This window comes from Typopeltis vanoorti, chromosome 2, assembly GCF_054136105.1.
Source record: "Typopeltis vanoorti isolate ZY-2024b chromosome 2, IOZ_Tvanoo_1.0, whole genome shotgun sequence".
NCBI classification, from domain to species: Eukaryota; Metazoa; Arthropoda; class Arachnida; order Uropygi; family Thelyphonidae; genus Typopeltis; species Typopeltis vanoorti.
The window spans coordinates 11,556,745-11,578,841 of NC_143550.1; the positions used below are offsets into that span (position 1 = coordinate 11,556,745).

The window sequence follows — 22,097 nt, forward strand, 5'->3', positions numbered from 1 at the left end:
GAGTACGTATATTTGCCTTTTATTAGTGCTTTTGGATAACTGACTTGAAAGCCATTTAGAACTATTAGATATCGCTAGAGAATAAGCTTTAACTTTATTAGATCAAATATTTTCCCCTGAAAACTGTAATTAACTAACAAAGTTAAATTTTTTTTATAAGTGAACTCTCAATCGGTGTGACAAATATAAGTACAGAATGGAATAATCCAAAAAGTCATTAACTATTAAACGAAAAGATAATAAATATCCAGTAATTCTTGGTAAACTTGGTTTTAGCATTTTATAAACAATACTGCATATTCTTCCGTTTCACATTTTTTTTAGCATTTTATAAACAATACTGCATATTCTTCCGTTTCACAATTTTTTTAGCATTTTTGTCCTCTTATTTTATTTTCTCATTGTTTTATTCAATGTTGCAATGCGACGAGATCCGAAATGTCAACATCTGGTATTTAAAACTTTTCAGCTCTTTTATTCCCCCCCCCCCCTCCCTCCAGCGTAGAACATGGTTCTCAACATTCGATTTTGGCAATTCATTTAAATGACAATAACTTAGAAACTTTTTCTCTTGGTAGCTAGGTGTTTGTGTGTGTGTGTGTGTGTGAAATTCAGTTTTTTTATGAATCTTTGTTAAAAGCGTACACTTGTTCTAACTTATCGGTCTAAAAATTAAACTGAAGCCACTAGATATATTTTCCATTGAAAAATTGCAAATGGATTAAGGAGTTATCTCCTAAATGTTTACTGTAAGATAACAAAATTTAAAATCTAACCTTACTTTGAATAGGCTTGTCAGATTCCCAAGTCAAACTTCCTGCGAGCAAAAGGAAGCGATTGGTTGGAATCCCTCTACACCGTTTCCTGCTGGTTGCCACCAATATCTACCGTAGTGAAGTGAATGTTCCGGACAAATTTACTAGACTTCTGTGCGACACACGTTTCTGGTGATACGCATATCACATAAATGCCGTGTGCCAAAATTTGACGATGCACTTAGAATAAAGATTATGAAGAATAATTTGATCTGACAACATTAATGTGAGTAAATATATTTCTTTTTGTATATTTTATTATTGCTAAACTTTGTATTGGTGAAAGAAAATATTAATATTTTCTTTCATATGTTTGGAATGACATTGAATTCACTATCTCAATTAGAACATGAACACTTTCTTTGAGGATCATATAAATGAAACGAATATTTGCATTCTTTCAACATTATAAACCAAATGAACTAGATAGCTATTATATCAAAAAAAAAAAATTAGTCATTGTTTAATTAAAAAGTATTCTGCACTCCTTGGTTCGTGATGTTCAAAGGTAAATCGCTGAAGAGTAATAAACTTCTAGTATGGCGAAAGACTCCCATCTTAACCATTACCTGTAATAATTCTTAAATGCATAGAAAATGTTTAGTGTTGTTATATCACCCCCCCCCACACACACACATACGACGAACGTCGCGAATTCCCAGTCATTAACTGATGTGATATGAACAAGTGATTAGTGAGCAAAAGGAATCTGTTCATTCATAGTTTTTGAACAGTTGAAGACCGTAATACTTAGCAAAAACGGTAAGGAGGAGGCTGCTCCAATGAAGTGGCTGTTCCAATGAGACAGTTCCAATAAACGGCATGAAAATAAAGCTTATATTTCCAGAATACGTTAGTCAAACACAGAGTGAAAGTGATATACTACTAAATGACACTGTATGTAAATGAGAAATCAGTGAGAATGACCAAATCAAAGGAAGTGCGATTTCTAGGGATTTGATGTCAGTAAATAATTAACACTGAACGAACACCAATTATTAAAAATTTGCATAAGCAAGAAGTTTTAATATTTCATATCATATATTAATTTCAATAGTCGGTTTTCAAAAAAAGGTGTATTTACGAAGGTGGTCTGAAAAATTATCGGCCTAACAATGAATAAAAGAATATATAATTTCAAAATTATTTTTATTTTTCAACATAATCTCCCTTAGGACTAATATATTTATTCCATCTCCACCGCCATTATCTCATCCCTGTAGTGGTTCTCAGTAAGTTCTGCAAAATACCCCTCTACAGCTGCAATCACCTCTTGATTCGAAGAAAAACGTTGACGAGCGAAGGAGAATTCTAGTTTTGGGAAGGGATAGAAATCAGGAGTTAAATCTGGGGAATACGGTGTATATTCCAACAATTCCTAGTGCAAATCCCCTAATTTTCCCATTGCCAAAACACCCTTGGGAGAAGGTGCATTGTCCTGATGAAAGATGATTTTTGTTCTGCAAACCGGGTCTTTTCTCACGCATTTTTTCGAGTATTCTGGTTATAAGATCGGAATAATATTCCCGGTTATTGTTTTTCCCTTTTCAAGATAATTAATAAACAAAATGCCTTTTAGAATCCCAAAATATCTATGTCATGACGTTTCCTGTTGATCGGGCCGACTATCTCTTCTTTGGGGAGAAATAACCGGCTTTTGTCCACAGTTTTGTCTGCTGTTTGGATTATGGTGTGTAATGATGAATAGATATCTCATCATAGTAATAAATCGATGCACAAAATCAGTTTTATTGTTGTTAAAATGCTCCAAGCACTGCTCAGAGATTTTCATCCAAGTGCGTTTTTGATCTGTTGTGAGCAAGCGAGGCACCCATCTTGTGCAAAGCTTTTTCATTTGAAATTCTTCATGCACAATATATCCTACACGTTCTTTTAAAATGTATATAGTCTCAGTAATTTCACTCACTTTGACTCGCCAGTCACGAAGAAACATATCGTGCAATTGATCAACGATTTCTGGTGTTTTTACACTTTGTGGACATCCTTCACGTGGATTATCATCAAGGGTGCTATGGCCATGTTTAACCTCATCCATTTCTTAATTGTCTAAAACGCAGGAGAAAGTGCTCTAAACCTTTTTGAAATTCGAATGTATTTCTTTTGGCGTTTAACCTTCTTTTACAAAGAATTTTATAACCACACGATACTCATTTTTATCCATTTCAAGGGATACAGACAACACCTTTGCTTCAGACAGCTGCATAAAACCAACTACTTGATAAAATGACTTGCAATTTCATATGGATGCTTATGACAGATATGTCAACTTAGAAAAAAAAAACTTTTTTGCCGATAGTCTTGCCATCTATGATCGAGGTTTAGAACGTTTCAGACCCCTCATATTTCTACTTTAAAGTGCTAAAGTATTATAACCTAAATTATACCCAAATTATAAGCTAAATTATAACCAAGAAACAAGAAAATAAAAAATGATCCAAATTAAGATATCCCTCGACTATTTTCCAGACTTCTAAAAATATGAATTCGAAATATACGTCTGGAATCCAACAAAATATCGATTGATTTAAACAGACTGTGTAGCTATCACACACCAGTCGACCCCACCCTATGTAGGAACTGTTGCTATCTTCATCAGTTTTGTAACTGACAAATTTTGACTAGCATTAGAATTAATTTTAAAAATGTGAATCAGTTTACAGCTTGCTTATATGAAAGCATGAAACAGTTACAAATTATCAACACACTCGTAACTGATTTTGACAGAAACAGCCAATTTTCATCCTATCCAAATGCATTCCCGTGCTTTGTAATCACTTCCAAGGCTTGATTGCAACTTTTATCAATCCTGTTTCCACTTATTTTGCATTCAAAGAGTTCTGTTGTGTCATTTAGGCTGTCACAAGATTGATGAGCGCGGTAAATATTCTCCTGTTCGTTGTGTCAGAAAGAAACCAACTGCATCACGTCCAGTTTATATAAGAAAAGTGCTGTGTCTAATTTCCTGATGGCACTTCTCTGATTATTTTGAAGATATTTTCCAGAATTATTTCTTGTTTTCGTTGGCTATTTTTTATTCTCCACTTTCTCTGCACCACTGGCCTTGTAGTTGTTTCGAAATTAGTCCATATCCAACCAATTCTTGATTCTATATTTATAAATTTTTAACCATCACACCATTTTTACTAATTGACCAGTAAAGATCCTTGAGAAGGTATAGATGGCAGTGAATAGCTTTTGTTTGTTTTAAGGCCGCCATTCAACTTAATGGAGCATCAGAAAAGTCCTGTTTAACCTCTCTGTAGCAGTAAATGTGCTCTGTATTACCGCTCTTTAGGAGTAAACCTTAGAGAGGGTTCTCTTAATCTCCTCATGATAGTGAATGTGCACTAGGTAATTATTCTTTCGAGGTAAATCTTAGAAATGATTTCCTTAATCTCTTATTGTAGTGAACGTTCTTTAGGTTAACCCACTTCTGATAATGTGATTAACGTAAAACTGGCTTTCCGCACACCGTGCAAACAATAGCACCATGCTTATTGAAGTTTTATGTTGTTGCTGCGGTTGTTATCGAGTTTAAAATCTCCATGCAGAGACAAATGCCATAGCTCAGCATTAGCCCCTGTGCTAATCATATGTTGCCGAGATGTGATCGGAAGTCTTTCTCCTGGTCTTTAACCATATGACACACAGACAATTACGGCATAAAACACAGCAATTAGAAACAACAAAAATGCAACTATATCAATCATAAAAAAATAACAAATATCCATAAGAATATAGAAAAGGGACATCCACTTTACCAATCTTTGTTGCATAACTACAAATAATAAAAGATAGGTACCATGACTTACAGCTCAAACGAAATCTGCCACACTGAAATAATCTGAACAAGCAACCAAATCAATAACTCTTGGCACGAGCCCTTTCATCGCAAGAATAAAGCGATTTTCACGCCAAATAATTAATAACTTGGAACTACATGTTTCTGATTTTCTCTCTTGCCTTGCCCTCTTTGGTTGTATCAGTTTGCTGATTTCATCGCTCTCCAATTCTGGCGATTTCTCAGATTCTGAATGTTTATTGCAAAAGCCAAATTGTGTGCAGTGGAAAAATTATATACTGTAATATTTTTTGAATAATTTATTGTTCAGTTCAGAAACTACTTTTCTTTTTTCCATTTCCACTCTCCCATCTGAAAGAGGAATGGAATGTATTCGCTATTAGTAATTTCAGAACAAATTTGTCCACCAATCTTCCAGCCCATCTACCTTTAACTCAATCATTATACCAAAACTCCTGACCTTTTCTGAAAACTAATTTTTCTTCGAAGTATGATGGTGGAAATCAGATCAACCTCTCAACTACAGCTTCAATTATAACCTCCTCTTCCAAGTTTCCTTTACCACAGAACTCCACTATTTCGTTGTCATGGATATTACGACACTTGAATACCGTCTTGAATATTGGAAAAATAATATTTAAATATCCTTCAAGTGATGCATAAGCACACTCCAGAAGTCGCATAGGAGGGTAGTCTGAAAAGTTCTCGGCATCGACAATAGATGGCAACACTATCGGCAATTTTTTTTTTAGGTTGATACATCTGTCATAAGCATCCATATGAAATTGCAAGTCATTCTATCAAGTAGTTTGTTTTATACAGCTGTCGGAAACAAAAATGTTGTCTGTATCCCTTGAAATGGATAAAATTGAGTATCGTGCTGTTATAAAATTCTTTGTAAAAGAAGGTTTAACGCTAAAAGAAATTCACTCGAAGCTCATAAAAGTTTATGGACCTCTTCTCCTTCGTTTTCGACAATTAAAAAATGGTCTGCCAAGTTTAAACGTGGCCGTACCAGCCTGGAAGATAATCTACGTGAAGGACGTCCAAAAAGTGTAACAAAACCAGAAATCATTGATCAAGTGCACGATATGATATTGCAGCGTTTCACAAAAGTTTCCTACGAAGAACACTTCACAATTCCTGAAATTCACTCGCGCTCGGAGGTGTTGACAACAGCAGGCGGTTGAGTCAAGGCCAGCGCGCGCTGGCCTTAATAGCACAATCCACGCGAAAAGAGAGGAGCGCCTGATTTTCAAACATGCTTGAACTTGTCGCAGCATTGAAAACCATACCAGGCTCATAATTTGATAATTTTTCACGGAACACTTATTCACTTTCCGCAGAACACAGTTTGGGAAACCCTGTGTTATTGGATGACCGATGAGTCAAAGTGAGTGAAATTGCTGAGAAAACGGGCATTTCAAATGAATGTGTACGATATATTTTGCACAAAGAATTGCAAATGAAAATGTTTTGAGCAAGAAAGGTGCCGCACTAGCTCACAGCAGATCAAAAACCTACTTGCATGAAAATCTCTTAACAGTTCTTGGAGCGTTTTAACAAGAATAAAACTTCGACAATAAAATTTAGATTTATTCACCTTTGCACACCAGAATCCAAACAGAAGTCGAAGCAGTGGACAGAATCCGGTTGTTCAGCGCCAAAAAAGACAAAGTCGGTTTCATCAGCAGGTAAGGTCATGGCGTCAGTGTTTTCGGATTCTAAAGACATTTTGTTTATAATTATCTTGAAAAGGGTATAACAATAACCGGAGATATTATTCCGATCTTTTAACCATAGTAGACGAACAAATTCGTGAGAAAAAGACTCGGTGTACAGAAGAAAAAAATTTCTTTCATCAGGACAATGCACCTGCCCACAATGGTGTTTTGGTAATGGGAAAATTAAGGAATCTGCACTATGAATTGTTGGAACATCCACCCTATTCCCCAGATTTGGCTCCCTATGACTTCTGTCTCTTCCCAAAACTAAAATTCTTCCTCGCTAGTCAGCGTTTTCCTTCTAATCAAGAGGTGACTGCAGCTGTAGAGGGGTATTTTGCAGATCTTACTGAGATTCACTACAGGGACGGGATAATGGCGCCGGAGCATTGCTGGAATAAATGTACTATATGAGTCTTAAGGGAGATTATGTTGAAAAATAAAAATAATTTTGAAATTATTACTTTGTTTTTTCATTATTAGGCAGAGATCCTTTCATACCAGCCTCCTATTATGCGAATGGGCTATATGCACACAGCTTTAGTTCTTTCAAAAATTAACAGTGTGAATATTCCGATTTTAGTTGACTACGACCATCACCATAATGTATCATGACTATGCCATTATTTTGTTTTAGCAAACACGCCAAAATTGTTGTAGGTAATCTTGATCTGTCTAGTTAGCACTGACTCCAATATAGGCCAAAATCTCCTATTTTGTACTAAAAATGCGTCATAGGAATATAATCTAGCAACAGCTGTCAGATATGCCACTTTTTTTTTCTTTCTTTCTTTCCACACCCACCCACACACACACACATCGCTGGAATAAATGTACTATATGAATCTTAAGGGACATTATGTTGAAAAATAAAAATAATTTTACTTAAATTAAGGGGATATTAAATCCCACATAGTTTTAAAACCGAATAAGAAACTCAAAGATTGGAATCAGAGAGTTTCTTGCCGAATATAGTAAACTATAAAGTATCGGCGAACACTTAGCGTGAGCCAATGCAAGTGACCCTAGTACGTAGTACAATACCGGACGTCTCGTTGCAAAGGTGGGGGAAGTTCAGATCGCTATTCTTAGATATTTTCCATAATGTAAAAACACATTTCCTAGGAAATGTATGCTGTTATTACATTATGGAGGGAGGTCACTACCCAGACCGGTTTCGGCCTGTTTTGAGGCTTCATCAGTGAGTAGCTAGACCTAATACCGAAGTGTATAGCGAAAAGAACTTATATACTCTGCGAACGAGTTATCCAAACAGGTGCAACCATTAAGTTACTTAAGTATAAAGAGCTAATAAGCTTCATTTCGGCAAAGAAAACATTGCCGAAATGAAGCTTATTAGCTCTTTATACTTAAGTAAAAATAATTTTGAAATTATTACTTTGTTTTTTCATTATTAGGCAGAGATCCTTTCATACCAGCCTCGTATTATGCGAATGGGTTATATGCATACAGCTTTGTTTCTTTACAAGAGAAACACACACACACACACACACACACACACACACACACACAATATATATAAATAATAAATTAAAGGAGGAAAGAAATCTGTTGTCGACACAACAGCAAAATATACTATGTTTTGTATTGTAGGAATGATGGAAGAACGACTTTCAATAACGAACTGAACGGACCAACTTATATCCCATATTGGCTTAACCAAAATCAAAATAATGATACAACATGACAGAATATCATTCCGACTAGGGCCATCCCTAATCGACATGATAACGACAGGAGATTGCTTAATACCTCTGCTATATTCCTTCGGGATCCCGGCGAACGTGATCGCTCATCTACTGGAATAAACGTATAATCCACTCCTGTAGAGCTGAAGATAGGCAACATAAAAGAAAGAAGGGGAACTAACAGAACAATTAGAAAATGCTCCATTTCGAATTAAATGTCAAAAGTATGGTACGAAGAGGATTATAAACGGAGAGATTTATCTAAATAGTAACTATAGGTTCCTATAAGACGTTACAGTAAGTAACACAGATCAGCGAAAGAAATAATTATCTATACTAACCACGAAAATAAACTTCTAGAATAGCAGACAGTTTCAAAAAGGTTATATAGGCAAATATTAAGTTGCGAAATTTGATAGTGACATATTCACATACAGGCCACTGAATTAGAAACCTTTATGAATATGTACGTAAACGTCCCTTACGCAGGGTAAGGGATGTTTACTTACATATTTACGTACACGTTTACGTACATATGCAAAATACGTAATCACGTGCGTCACTGCGTCTTCTAGGCAACTATATAAGAATGCTGCTGGTTAGTAACTGTCAATAGTTTTGATCAAAATGGAAAAAAACAGATGATCTTTCTGTGTCTGATTCTCAAATGGGAGATATTACGGATTTTTAATAAGTGGAAAATAACCCACATTGCTTGTCGAACAGGCGTAGCTGTAGTCCTAAGACAGTCTGTCAGAAACGAAATCGTCGTGGTTTGAAAAGGATTATAACTACTTCTGTGCAGGAACTGAAAGAAGCATTTTATGAAGGCTGTTCCTGACCTATATCTCAACGAACTATGCTCAGGGAATTGAAGAGGATCGGTATTACTGATCCAACACGATATTTAATAAACGTTTCTAACTCAGTGACCGGTATGTGTATTTATACCTATATTTGTTCCTGCATTTGATAAACTTCTTGAATGGCAGGCGATTTCCAGCTGTTGTGGAAGACCGCTTACATTAAAAAAGAGATATTCTAGAAAAGAAACTCAACTCTAAACAGCAGGAATTAATGAATACCGAGTAGAAATGTTTGGTATTCATGACAAATATAATGTTTAATAACGTAACGAATGTCGTGTACAAATTTGTCATTAAGAGCAAATTTAATAATAATGTAATAAGTGGAAAAATAACCCACATTGCTTGTCTAAGAGAGGTAACTGTGGTCCTAAGACATTCTTTCAGAAACGAGATCGCCGTGGTCTGCGAAGGTGTGTACCTGTTGAATTACTGTTGACGATGCATGTACTGGTCTTTACTAGCATTATTTCCAACAAAAATAATGTGAATAAATTCCGATATAGATTACATGGTTTTGAAAAAGATAAAAAACGTCATTGATTATGTTTTCAGTAATAGTGATATCTCCACTCGTTGAATCAGGATATGATCAAAACACGGCTCAGATAGTTTCAAAGATGCTCTGTTGCTGAAAATGTCCAGGTTAGAATCCCGTCTAGAACGCGAAAAGCCTTTATCAGAGCTTCTCATGTGAAGATGAGTTAGCTGGTCTCATAAGATGTTAGAAAACCTCCTAGCTAATCCTCGCAAACTGGCATTTTCGTTCAGCAAAAGAGGGAACCCAAGAAGAAGAAACATATTCAATAGGATGAAACGCATGAAATGCTTGCCCAAATATGAAGAAATAAATATTTCACAGTGGTTACACTATCTGATTAAGAGTTCTGGAGAGAAAGTAGAATTCCTCTTGAATGTAGTAGAACTCTCACTCTACCAATGTATACATATGGAAAGGAAACAAATCGGAAATTACAGATGAATTACCAGAAACGCACAGAAGGGAGTTGTAAATGTTTCACGTAATATTTTTGCAAGCATGCTCAAGAGGAAGACAAAAAAAAAAAATTGTGAACAAGCAAAAGTCAAGCTGAATTTGCCCTTGACAAACGAGTCTTGTCAAGAGCATATCAATAGCTGAAAATCATGGGGGAGAAAATCTTAGTAAAAGACATACGACATGGTGTTAAGAAGTTGAGCGTCGTTTACAATTTCTGTTATTGTTGGGGAATTTTCTGGTCAGGTTTCGATTCTTATGGCTTAATATTTCAAGACGTGTTAACGGTTGGAGAGCCATTGGTCGAGAGTGTTAATGTAAATATCTTCTATTAGGATAAGTCTTTCTTTTGTGTAAATGTTGATGTCAGTTAACCATGTCTCTTTCTAATTCTTGTAGAAGCTGAGACGGTTCCTATCTGGTGGCGGGTGGGCAATATGTTGGGTTTATCATAATTTCCAAATGTAATGTTTACGCATGTTGAAAGTGGTTACAAATGCGATTATGCCGCATCCTCTTTATTATAGTCTACATAATTTGTAGCGTTGGTATTTGTTAAAAATATAATAATAATAACATGGTTTATTACATTTCAAAGAAATTACATGGGTAGGGTACATTTTGATACATGTTATTAAAATTATTATTATTATGTGACACCTCCAGGGAGTCCAAAGACTCATCGAGGGAGGGCACCTGCTATACAACTCTCTTTCTCAATTTTCATCATTTATAAATGCTCCATCTACTGCCTGCCACCACTAGTATTTTTACAGACAATCATAAACAAGCCCACGGCGGGATTCGAACCTGCTGCCTTTTGACTGGAGAGCGAACGCTAATCGTTCGGCCAACGAATCTGGCATCATGATTAGGAAAATGTAATATTATGAATAATCTTAAAATTAATAGTAATCATAACAAAACAAAACAAAAAAAATCAATAAAATATATACAGTTACAGTTTTAATTTAAGAGCTATACGGCTATTTTTGCATTTTGTCATTTACAGTTTAATTTTAAAATTCATTTTTATTCACAATTCAGTGACAATTACTTTTTTATTAACATGCGACAGTTAATACCGTATGCATTCTTTCACTTTTCACAATAATAATTAAAATAAAAAAATCGACAGCAACAATGACAATAAGACTTTACAATTTCACAACTTTATAATTCTGTAATAACCATGTGTACAATTCGGTACATCACTTTCCTTTCACTTATCATTACCTCTCAGAGAGGCACATAAAGTTTATAATATTTAGGCAATAGTGCTATAATTTCTTAAGTTATATTTTTCATTCTTAATATCTTTATATATATATATATATATATATATATATATATATATATATATATATATATATATATAACATTCTTTATATATATATATATATATATAACATTCTTTATATATATATATATATATATAACATTCTTTATATATATATATATATATATAACATTCTTTATATATATATATATATATAACATTCTTTATATATATATATATATATATATAACATTCTTTATATATATATATATATATAACATTCTTTATATATATATATATATATATATAACATTCTTTATATATATATATATAACATTCTTTATATATATATATATATATATATAACATTCTTTATATATATATATATAACATTCTTTATATATATATATATATAACATTCTTTATATATATATATATATATATAACATTCTTTATATATATATATATATATAACATTCTTTATATATATATATATATATATATAACATTCTTTATATATATATATATATATATATATATAACATTCTTTATATATATATATATATATATATATATATAACATTCTTTATATATATATATATATATATATATATAACATTCTTTATATATATATATATATATATATAACATTCTTTATATATATATATATATATATATAACATTCTTTATATATATATATATATATATATAACATTCTTTATATATATATATATATATATATAACATTCTTTATATATATATATATATATATATATATAACATTCTTTATATATATATATATATATATATATATATAACATTCTTTATATATATATATATATATATATATAACATTCTTTATATATATATATATATATAACATTCTTTATATATATATATAAAGAATGTTATATATATGTATATATATATATAAAGAATGTTATATATATGTATATATATATATAAAGAATGTTATATATATGTATATATATATATATAAAGAATGTTATATATATGTATATATATATATATAAAGAATGTTATATATATGTATATATATATATATAAAGAATGTTATATATATGTATATATATATATATAAAGAATGTTATATATATGTATATATATATATATAAAGAATGTTATATATATGTATATATATATATATAAAGAATGTTATATATATGTATATATATATATATAAAGAATGTTATATATATGTATATATATATATATAAAGAATGTTATATATATGTATATATATATATATAAAGAATGTTATATATATGTATATATATATATATAAAGAATGTTATATATATGTATATATATATATATAAAGAATGTTATATATATGTATATATATATATATAAAGAATGTTATATATATGTATATATATATATATAAAGAATGTTATATATATGTATATATATATATATAAAGAATGTTATATATATGTATATATATATATATAAAGAATGTTATATATATGTATATATATATATATAAAGAATGTTATATATATGTATATATATATATATAAAGAATGTTATATATATGTATATATATATATATAAAGAATGTTATATATATGTATATATATATATATAAAGAATGTTATATATATGTATATATATATATAAAGAATGTTATATATATATATATATATAAGAATGTTATATATATATATATATATATATAAGAATGTTATATATATATATATATATATATATATATAAGAATGTTATATATATATATATATATATAAGAATGTTATATATATATATATATATATATATATATATAAGAATGTTATATATATATATATATATATATATATATATATATATATATATATAAGAATGTTATATATATATATATATATATATATATATATATGTAATATTGTTTATATTTTACATGAACACAATTGTACATAACAGATACTTGCACGTACATGACATGTTTTAAATAATAATAATAATAATCTTCTTATTGTGCTATCTTCTATCGAAGGTCAGCGACCATCTTGGCGAACAAACTGCGCTCTTGTGCTAATCTGAACAGTTGTGCACTGCTCTTTCCTGTTCACGTCTTGATGTTGTCAAACCATGATATTCTTTTTCTTCCTCTAGTTCCTTTGCCATCAATTATTCCTACCAAAATAGTTTGTAGAAGTTGGTATTTGCTGTTTCTCATGATGTGGCCAAGATATGATGTTTTTCGTTTCTTGATTATTTGTACAAGATGTTTAGCTTTGCCAATGGATTTCAAGACATCTTCATTGGTAACTTCTTCTGTCCATGATATCTTTAGCATTCTTCTGTATAGCCACATCTCAACGGCTTCGATTTTCTTGATGGTTGTCGCCTTCAATGATCATGTTTCAACTCCATAGAGCAGAATAGACCACACGTCCACAATAATAATAATAATAATAATAATAATTGTTTACAACGTATTTTATTATAATATGAACAGTGATGATTATTACAGATTTTTTGCATTTCACACTCTATATATACAATAACAATAGATATAATTTCTTTTAAATAATAATTTTTTTCTATTTTCATCACCCAGAGTATTTACATATGTACGATTAACACATATTACATTTTCTGCTCTGTACAAAATTCTGCATGCAGTTTAAAGTAGTTTATTATTGTGTGGAAATTAAAATGTGGAAAATGCAAAAGTACCTCATTAATTTATTATATTTTATTCTTTAAATATAAATACGCGTCATTTTTTCCCCATAACAGTATCACTGTTTATTATTATACACGGTATTGACAAATACATTACAATAATTTGCAGTCTATAATTATGAGGATTAGTTGAATTAGGCGGCTAATCCCTCCTATTTGGAAGTTAGGGTTAGTTTTTATGAAGAGAGCAGGATTAGACTTCACTACTTATGTTGTTTGGTACTGTTTATGGATGGAATGTAGGCATTGGATGCCGATGATTTGTCATGTGTATATATAAGTGTTAATGCTATATTAACTGTGTTGGTATAATTTCTAGTGTTCGTGTTTTAATGTTCTACAGTTGTCTAGGTGTTTTAAATTTGTTGGTAGGTTGTTGAGTAGCGTGTGTATCAGATGCGATCTAACAAAAGAACCATATGAGTTGTTGTAGGTCGTGATATGTGATATATGTCTGTTGTTACGATGGGTGATGTTGAAATAATTTCCTAGTAACATTATCTAGTGCTTCAGATTTTTAATGCTCAGGATTCTATGTATCATCAGCGGTTCGAATATTGGATGTTGTGCGTAAGTTCTCCAAATCGCTGTTGACACGATTTTCCTATGTAATATTTCTAATTTTTGGAGGTGGATGTTTGATATGTTTGTGTAGACCGTTATACCGTACCTGAGTAGAGATTCACAGGTACCGTGATATAGGAGTTTTTATATGTTATATGGAATCATGTCTTTTAGTAGAAAACGTTTTGCTTCGATGATGGGGAGTGAAGTATGTAGATAATCTACATGTTTATTCCATTTAAGGTGGCAGTCTGTGTAAAGGCCAAGGTATTTTGCATGTGATACGGGATTGATTTCGGGACATTGGCGAGTATTTTTGTTATTTATTCAGGAAGTATGTGTAACAGTGCAGTAATTCTCGGATTATGCATTATTGACATCTGTGGTTTGGTGCCGTTGATTACAATTGAGTTTTGATAGAATTATATTGTACTTTCGTTTAGGCCTTGCTGTGATTTGGTGAGAGCCGCGTTCGTATCTTTGTGAACTGCCAGTAGCTCGGTGTCATCTGCGTACTGAAATATTGACTTCGTGTGGCCAGGTTATGAACATCATTAATGTATATGTTGAATAGAGTAGATGATGGTATAGCGCCTTATGTGACTTTTAATTGTATACCCCTGCTGTAACATGAGCCTATTTTTGTTACTTGTGTTCTGCTTGAGAGATTGTTCCGGAATCAGGTATGCAACATTCCTCTTATCCCAACTGAGTATAGTTTGGTGAGTAGTATGCCATGTTCAACTGTATCAAACGTTTTTGTAAAGTCAAGAAGTATAAGGACAGCGTACTTGTTTTTATCGAGGGCTTTGTTTATGGCGTCCGCGATGTCTTCTAATAAAGTGATGGTTCTTTCTGTTTTCCGAGAGCTGTAATGGTGTATGAGATAATGTTAAGTAATTCTATAGTCTGGTGCGTGTTATTTAATCTAGAAATTTTGAAATGACATGTAGGTTAACTATTGGTTTGTAGTTCTGAGTATCATTTCTTTTACCATATTTCTAATTTGGCATAATTATCGCAGTTTTTAGTTGTTGTGAAATAATTCCAGTGTCAAATATTATTTCACGAGTATCAATTTTGTCTATTCCTTGAGTCGGCTTTGGTTTTAGCTGTAACAGTGCTTCTTTTAGTTTCTGTTCTGTTACATGTGGAAAATACATAGTTTGCTGTTCACTTTGCGTTGGTAATTTTTGGTTTACTGTTGGTAGATTATCTTTGTTTGACTTGTGTGATATTGTTTGTGAATTCATGGTTAAATGAGTCTTCTAGTCATGGTTGAATGAAGTTGCTCTGGGTTTATATCCTGACCAAAGCTTTTTGCAATAAAACCGTGTCCTGAAATTTTCATTTTTTGAGTTAATTCGTTAAGTGTAGACCATATTTGCTTCATATTGTGATTATATTCTGTAAATTTATGGACGTAGTAGTGTCTTTTAGCCCTACGAATTTTTGTTGTTTGTTGAATTTCTGTGTTTTTATGTAATCTTTGTAGTTGAGTGTTGAGTGACTTTCCTAGTCTTTTGCACACATTTTCTTTTACAGTAATACTATTTACAATGTGACCATTTATCCATAGATTATTGGCTGTTTGTCGCCTCGTTTGTGTAGGCTTTGTTGCTATTTTGTATATTTCTGTGAACATTACTTGGAAGTTCTCGTATAAAGTTACAGAATCATTTGTTTTAAGTAGGCAATTCCAGTCTGTATTTTTTTAATTGGGTGTCGACAATACTGTTTAATATGAGCGAGTTTTTTGGTACTGGAGGGATAGCGAAGAGATATAATAAAACGAAGTTGAGACAAAGTGATGATCGGAAATTTTGACGTTAATTACTGATGATGTATATTTATAGATTTGTTAATATGGCCTTTTGTTAATATGGTCAATGCATGATTGAGTTAATGAATTGTTGAATATTTCTTCGCTTGTTGGGGAGTTTATGGTAGAGTTTATCTTGTATTGACTTAGTATATCACGGTATGTGTGTTAGTGGTTGAAGAAGGGTGGAGAAGAGTATTTATGCTAATGCCTCCTATTAGGATGAGCGTATCTGTTGTACGGGGTTCAATGCCGCTTAGCCATGATTCTAATTCATGCAAAAATCTGAGTGGATTATTATCTGGGGGACTGTATATTATGTTTATTTTGTATTTGATGCTATTTGTGAGTTCCAAAATTAGTGTTTCCTTATGTTCGAAATGAGTTTGTTTTTCCGTCACAATGTATTTTTTTTTGATAAATGCCACAATGCAACCTCCTCTTTTGTTTAGCTATATAATTTGTAGGTTTGGTAATTATTAATATTGTGTGCCTAAATTTCTGTGTCGCTTATTGCAACTTCTGTCAGTATTAGAGCAACTATGTTTGTCAAGGTGTAGCTAAACAGTATTATCAATGTAAGCGCCAGTAATTCTTTATACTTCTTATGTTTGTGTGTATGAGCGTGAAGTCGGTTTTGGTGGAAAGGTTGTCTATTTCTTCAAAGAGTCAAAGGCCTTGAAGTTTATATTGTCTGACTGGATATGTTCGTCTAGATTCGATGTCTCCATTTAAGTTTAGGTTTTTAACGTGATTTTAAAACTTGTTCTTCAGGATGTGCAGAGTTAATGTTTTATACTGGTAGATCATGTATGTCGGATTCTCTTGCAATTATATAAACTCGAGTGTTTTCGTTCTGTCTCACAAATATCTGTGAATCCTTAGTCCTCAAGGACTTGTAGTTTTTCTCTGTTTTTTTCCTTGCTGGTATAAAAGTTTTTAAAGTATGGGGTCCAGTGTTCAGATATATATAGATTGTTGTTGGGAGTTTCTTTTCATTTAGGATCGATGGTTTCGGCCTTGTTTCTTGCATGCTGCACGAATGCAGTCCCTCAGATTTCTGCTGGTAAAACGAGCGATGATTGGTGGCGGTCTCATTTAGTTTTTTGTGGGCCTCGGTTAATAGAGAGACGATGTCTGTGGTTGTGACTGGAATGTCAATTTTGGTGCCGATCAGTTGCACTATGTTGCTTAAGCCTTCTGTCTTTTCTTTTGGTATTCCCTCTATTTCAAGTTCTTTTATGTTCTTTTTGTAGTCAAAGACTGCAAATGTTCGATTTGACATTTCAGGGTGTTTTCCACTTTCCGCAATTTTTCATTTTTGCACTTGAGGTTTTCTTGTGTTTCTATCGCTACAGTTCATTTCGTCTTTATGTCTCATACAGTTCCTAATATTTCTTCGATTATCACGTTATTGTACTGTATGTAATGTTCATACTCCTCGAAATTATGTTAAATTGTTCCATGTGTGTATTTATCAAGTCCTTAACAATGAGTTTGACTGAATCTAAATTATCTGTAATTTTAGGATCAGGAAGGGGCTTACCTCGATATACGTCTGTTCTTTGTTCTTCATTTTATCAGGGCATTGTAGGCAGCTCCATTCGATCCGATTCACAGTTCCTTTAGCTTTCCATGTGCTTACTGAGATCCCAGAGCATTGGTAGTGTTGTCCGCATCCCGAAAAAAGCAGACTGTCCCATTCGCTTAATGGCTTATTGCACTTGTTACAGGTCATTTTGCTTGACCTTTGATGTCTCGGTGACCTTTTGACTTTCTCCCCTTTAGAAACTGTAGTACGACTTTTAAAATGGCGACGTCCTTTGTTCTTTGCAGGTTGGTGACAGCAGTTCACTCTATCTATAACTTTCAGTTATAGATAGAGTGAACTATATCCGATTTCGATGAATTAAACGTCTCTGTCTTTAGCGTAACAAGTAGAATTAAATAGCACCACTTTCAAATTAAAACCATGAGTTAAAACCACTTTATTAAAACGAGAGCAGCGATAACAGCGTGCGTGCATCCGTTTTAATAATAATAATAATAATAATAATAATAATTTTTTCTTAATTAAAATTTTGATTACATATTTAAATTGTATGTCATATATACATTGCATACATACATGCATTTGATTACATATGATGTATATATTACATTACACGCACGCACACACACACGCGCGCGCTCGATAATTTCCTGTCACTGAACTGTAAAGCCTGAACTAATATATTGTGTTTCATTAAGTTTGTTAGGTGTGTACGTAGTGTGTCTTTAGGGCTCTTTTCAGGCTATTGTAGTTGTAAGGTTCCTATATTCAAAAGGTAATTTATTTAGCATCATCTCGGATGCAGAAGCTTCGTTGGGCCTTTCAGTTGTATTTATATGTGATATAATTAGTTGTCTGAGGTCTTGTTATACGGTATGTATTTCTAACTGTCCTGTAGCTGGCATTGAAATGTTTTAGCAAAGCTGCATAGTGACATAGGTATTTTGCTGTCAGTATTTTGTGTTCTGAGATTGCAGTGTATATAAAGTTGATATTGTCAAAAGATCAGTTTTATCATTTTGTACTGTGACGACATTAATCTTTAGGGTGCACAGAAAGCATTCGTTGTTATAGCGTATCTTAATATATTTTGGCATAGTGCTTTGTATATTGGTGTAGGAATGTGGGAACTATGTATTTTACCCTGTAGAGTTTGCCAGTTATTCTTCGAAGTTTGTTGTGTAGATGGTTTATATGGCTATTCAAGTTCATATCTGCATCGAAGTAAATTCCAAGGTATCGTATTGTTCCAACCCGAGCGATTGTAGTGGTTTTACTGTGTTTTTTTTTAATTTGGAGAGTGGATGTTGGATGGTTATATATTTGTTATCAACTGGGCGAGTCAGTGGATTTCTGAATATCATTAATTTTTTCTTATCTGTTTAGGTGTATGGAATTTTTGGTGAGCCAGTCTATGAGCAGATTAATGTCATGTTGCATATTTGTATGGGCTATGCTTCATTATGATGGATGGATATTATAGCTATATCATCTGTATTGGAAGATCTTACTTTTGAGTGGTAGCTGATTAATATCGTGCATTGTAGCCAGACTGTGTAGTAGACACATTGAGGGCTTTGAGGCCGAGTATATTGCTCTTGTCAATGATTTTTGTCTCTGGGCAAAAGCATGGGCTTAGAAGTTGTCAATGCTGATGTGGAGGACCACAGGAATGAACCCACCACGGAAAATCTGGAACACCTTGAGATGAAGCAGCAAAAGACGGTGGTTGAAGAAATGTCTTCAGGCACAGAGGAATGATGGGAGGATTCCTATTTCTTTGATCAAAGATATGTGTGTGAAATGGGGTGAGGTGCAAGTTTTGTGGAAACAGATCACCCTTTTTCGTCTATATTTTATCTATTTATTGTGTTTATTCTTTTTATGTATGATTTTATGCATTTTCATTATTTTCTATACGATTTTATGCATGAAGTACTGTTGTAAAGGATTAAATAGGCAATCATCTCGGGATCGGGAACGGATTATTCCAATTTGACATTAATTCTTATGCTTTCAGTTTTCAAACAAATCTGTTTCCAAACAGCCTTTGGGAACGAATTGTGTTCGACAACCGAGGTTCCACTGTATTATGTTTATCGTGTATTTGACAATATTTCGTTATTTTTGATTTTCACTAATTGTGTTTCCTCATGTTCAAAAGGAATTTGCTTTACCGTGAGTTCGTATTTTTCTTTGATAAATGTTACGATTCCACCCCCTCTTTCGTTTGATTTACATAAGGTGTAGGAATTGTAGTTATTGATGTCATATGCATATGCTTCTGTGTCATTTATTGGAACTTCGGTGAGGATTAGTACGTTTATTCTTGTCAAGGTGTAGTTGAGCAGTGTTATTCGTGTAAGTGATTGTTTCTTGACACTTTAGATGTTTGTGTGTGCGATTGTGAAGTCGGTATTTGTGGAAATGTTTACTGTCCATTTCCTCAATGATTTAAGACTTCGAAATTTATATTTTTACATAGGATATATTCGCAGAGATTTGAAATCTCCATGCTATAGATTTTAGAGACAATTTTAAATATTGCTGTCAAGGAGTGGGAGAGTTAATGTACTATATTGGTAGACTGTTTAGGTCGGAGTTTCTTGCAATTATATAAATTCGAGTGTTTTCATTCTGTCTCATAAATATCTGTGAATCCTTAGTCCACAAAAACTCGTAGTGTTTTTCTTTTTTTTTTTTGTATTCCTTCCTTGGTATAGAACACTTTTTAAAGTATGGACTCCAGTGTTGAGGTATATATATATATATATATATATACTGCACAAAACAATTAAGGGATGATTTGGTTTTCTTGTAAATTTAAAGTTCTAAAAAAAGAATTTACAAATGTAACACATTTATGTTAAAATATTCTTAATATACAACAGTGTAGAACACGCATCTGCATACAAAATCATGTTAAGACTTGTCGGAAAGTGTCATAGCCGTATTAACATATGGGGGGGGTATAAAAACGTGGCTTGTTGTGCTCACTTTCACAGTGCATAATTATCACTTCAATTGTAAACTTGTGTCACCTACCTCCAATTATTTTGTTAAAAATGGCAGAGCAACATGATATCCCGGATCAATGGCTTGGAGAGCCATTGATCGATTGAAACTGGACAAACGCAGCAAGTTTTCGCTTAAGCTTGTCGTGTATCTCAAAGCATAATTTCACGACTTTTGAATCGCTTTCTGGAGATGGAAAATGTTCGAAATTGTCTTCATGCCAAAGGTGTATATGCTCGAAGACCAATGTTTGCATTCCATTTACTGCAAATCACAAAAGAGCCCGAAGAATTTGGGCTCAGGCAATTGGACAAATGAGAATTGGGCTCGTGTACAATTTAGTGACGAGTCTACGTTTAGTCCGCAACCAGATAACCGACGTATCTTGATATGGCGTGAAAGTGGAATAAGAAATAACCCACAGTTGGTTCGTGAAAGACCCCAATATCACGGTGGGAGTTTGTTGGTATGGGCTGGAATAAGTATAGGTGGCAATATTTTATCAGAAACGGTGCTTTAAAAGCCCAAAGGTATCACGATGAGCTTTTAGAACCTATATTTCGTCCATATGATGCTGCAGTTGACCAAGAATTTATTTTATGGACGACAATGCTCGTCCACACCGTGCGAATTTGTACAAGAGTGGTTTGAGGAAGAAGGTATTGAACGAATGGACTGGCCTGCCTGTTCACCAGATAGTAATCCAACCGAACATGCCTGGATGCTTTAGGTAGGCACGTTTCTGCTCGACTGGTGCCACCACGATCGCTTCAAGTGCTAGAAATTGCTCTCGCAGAAGATTGGGGAAATATCCCACAAGAACTCTTTGACCATCTTATCCGGTCCATGCAATCAAGATGTACAGCTGTTTTGACTGTTAATGGAAACATATGCCCTATTAAAAATTAACAAAATAGTTTTTGGCTATCCTTGTTGTTATTCTTGTTAAAATTATTTCATGTCAAAATGTATAATTTGTTACATTTGTAATAAATATCGATTATTTAAACAATATCTCATCAATTACACCCTATCCGTAAGTAAGAAATATTTATTCATGTACAAAGTACCCAATAGTTATAATTATTTGCAGAAATTTATAATTATTCGACAGAAACCATAATATCGACAAATTGGTTTGAGTTGGGAGTTGCTTGTGAGATAGGATCGATGTTGTTGGCCTTGTTTTCTTGCTTGCTGCAAGAATGTGGTCTCACAC

General features: G+C 32.8%; 1 protein-coding gene across 3 annotated transcripts in view; it reads left to right on the forward strand.

Moving 5' to 3' along the window:
- Positions 1-931: 931 nt before the first annotated feature.
- Positions 932-22,097, forward strand: part of LOC150108816 (uncharacterized) — a 285,940-nt gene continuing 264,774 nt past the window's right edge. For 2 of the 3 annotated variants that reach the window (XM_090403463.1, XM_090403478.1), the window contains exon 1: positions 932-1,041. The gene's annotated coding sequence lies outside the window, so the exon portion shown is untranslated. The remainder of the gene's footprint in view (positions 1,042-22,097) is intronic. The other variant, XM_090403471.1, reaches the window with a different exon arrangement.